Genomic DNA, 3,174 nt, shown 5'->3' on the forward strand with positions numbered 1-3,174 from the left:
GCGACTTCTGAGCCCAGGCCTTAAGAGTTCTTATAGCTTCCACTTTCACAGTCAGAACCTTGAGACCACCATGTCGTGAGGAAGCTCAGTGTAACCTACTGGAAGATGAGAGGTCACGTGGAAGCAACCAAGACGCCCAGCCAACAGCCAGCCCAACTGCCAGACGTGTGAGTGAGGCCATCTTGGACCCTCCAGCCCCAGCCAAGCCATCAGATGATTGCACCTGCATAAATGAGTGATTAAAAAATTTTTCAAGAAGCTACTTAGGTTCAGAGAATAAAAAGTGCAGCAGAAGGATGCTTCAGATTGCCAACCCACAGAATTGTAATCAATAATAAATCCAACAATTGTTGTTTTAAGCCACTGAATTTTGGGGGTAGTCTGTTGTTCAACAATAGATAACAGAAACAGAAAAAGAAAAATTAAAGAAATGATCATGTACAGGAATTTCCAGACTCCTCTTTTCCCCCAATGGAAACTGCTCTAGTGTGAGCCAGTCCGTCATCAGCATGAGGAGCCCAAATCCTGGTCCCTAATTCACATAACGCCCAGGGATGTGTTGTGATCCCTGGCTCTGGCCCGTGGGGTCAGGGCAGCACTGACCCTGTAGCAGCTGGCTCTGCTGTGTCATCTCAGAAACACAGGGGACACCTCATTCACACGGCAGCCACAGGGATTATCAAGTGCCATCTCGGGAGCACAGCAATGGCCGTGCCCCGCCCCACACAGTGTGTATGCAACACTGCAGGCCACTGCAGTAGCTGGGGACCAGCTGTCGTGATGAGTTCCCTGAGACACAGGATGAGCTGAGTCCTCTGTGCTGGCCTGCGCCCGGCTCAGCACACGCGTGCTTTTCCACTCCAGTCCTTTCTGTGTTCACCTGTGCCAACAACCAGGGGCTGCAAGCTAGGGTCAGGAAGGGATCCTGGGGGTATCCAAATCCTGGCGACCTCCCTCCCCTTAGGCATGAGGGCCTGGTACCCACTCACCGATGATGCACTCTACTTGTCTCAGTGGTCTTGGGAAGGGGATTTTTGCACAAAGGATTTCCCTTCCTTCCTGGGGTAACAAGAGTGACTCTGTGCCACCTCTCTCTTAGATTAGAGGGAAAAAGGAAGTTTAATTTTGACAGGGAGACCTGCTATACTAGATAAAAAATTCCCTGAGCCACAGACTTGCATCTTTAGATTTAAAAAAATGTTCATTGGCTACCAGGGAGAAGTAACGAAAACAGATACACATCTAGAGCTACTTTGGTGATTTTCTTTTAATTTCAAAGATAAAGAAAAATTCTTACAATTATTCAGACAAGGGGGGAAAAAAGGATTTGTATGAGGGGGTGGGTGAATTGCTAGGCATCAAATTTCTCTCCCACAACACTAAGTGCTACTAGACAACCGTGTTGGGGGCCCCAAGGCAATGGCCACGTTTGGCGATTTGCTAGGAGGACTCTCAGGACTCTGCCTAGAGTTGTACTTGTGGCTATGATTTATTACAGTGAAAGGACAGGAAGCAAAATCAGCAAAAGGTAAACAGGTGCATGGCACGAAGTTCGGAGGAAACCAAGCACAAGCTTCCAAGAGCCCTTTCCCCTGGAGTCTTACAGGACATGCTTAATTTCAACAGCAAACAGTGACAGAACGTGCAAATTGCTGTCTACCAGGGAAGTTCAATAGAGACTCAGTGCCTGAGGTTTTTATCGAGGGCTGGTCACCAAGGCACCCGCTGCCCAGCACACACCACAATTCCAGGAAAGCAGGTGTTCGGCATAAACCACATTGTAGGGATCAGGCACAGTGAGCCTCTCTTGAGCTACTCTCGGGAGTAGGCAGGCTGCTTTCCTTCTGGAGGCTCCAGAGGAGAGGCTGTTGCCTCGCCTTTTCTGGCTTCTCGAGGCCGCCTGCATCCCATAACTCACGGCCCTCCCTCCATCTTCACAGCTGACAGTGGCGAGGCGAATCTTTCTTGTGCCGCCCCCTGGCTTTCTCTGGTCACCACCAGGACATTCTCTGCTTTTAAAGGTTTAGGTAATTAGGTTGAACCCGCCTGGATAATCCAGGATACTCTTCCTATCCTAATGTCCTTACCCTTAATCACACCTACAAAGTCCCTTTTGCCACGTAAGGTAACATAGTCCCAGGTTGCAGGGATCAGAACATGGAGCTGAAGGGCATCGCTCTGCCCACCCCAGTGTATTCTAGCCAGCATGGAAATGAGTCCAAATAAAGAACCCGGACGTTGAAGGGGAGGGTGGTAAATACCTGGTTTCCCAGGTGGAAGAGGAGAGGGAAGATGAGAACCAAATGCAAGGAGCGTGTTTGAAGAGTCTAAATAGCCCAGTGGTAGGAGCGTAGGTGAGGGGCGTTGAGGTGTGGGGTGGGGGAAAGATGGTTTGTCAGACTGCAAACGTCTTGAGTACCAGGGACAGCATTTGTTCCCTGTGTGAAGGCCAGGAGCGGGAGCAGATGCACACACTCCTGAAAAGTCAGCATGGCGGCAGTGTGGACAAGGGAGAGCCCGTGGTGCTTTGCGGCACCTGTGGGCGCACTGCTGCTGGCTCGGGGAGCTGGGAGGAGGTCAGGGCAAAAATGGGAACACACTGGTTTCTGCCATTTCATTTTTTCCCTTCAGGTCTTAACCAACATCTCCCAGGATCCACCTAGACCACTTTTTAAATGAATGAAGCGGCAGTTGGTAGGCAGAATGGACCACTGTTTGGAGAGGGGCCCCATGTGCCCCCCTGCTGCAGAGGTGAAGGGAGGGGAGCCGGCTTGCTGCGCTCAGGCAGCCGCAGCACTTGGCCAGTTAAGGCCTCTGCCTGGAAGTCTGGCCCACGGGGGTGGGCGAGAGAGAGACTGGCCCATGAAGGCAGCTGTCGAGTCCACGGGTGGGACAGTCATTCCTGGCCAGAGCGATATGGACTGTTCTACCCGCTGTTCATGACCTGCTGCAACTGCTTTGATTCCTGCTCATTTTCCAAACCTGCTCTTCCAGCTTCGCATCGATTCTGTAAACCCAATTATCCTTCCAATAGATTCTTTTTAAAAATGTTTGCTAAAGACCCAGTTCCTTTTGCTTGCAATGGGGATCCCTTACGGAGTCAGTGACTCTTGCTATAAACCCATTCCAAGCTAAAGTTGCCTCGTTTATGCTACGTGAGGCAGAACCGTAAGC

The sequence above is a fragment of the Microcebus murinus genome, chromosome 12 (genome assembly GCF_040939455.1).
Source record: "Microcebus murinus isolate Inina chromosome 12, M.murinus_Inina_mat1.0, whole genome shotgun sequence".
In the NCBI taxonomy this organism is placed as follows: Eukaryota; Metazoa; Chordata; class Mammalia; order Primates; family Cheirogaleidae; genus Microcebus; species Microcebus murinus.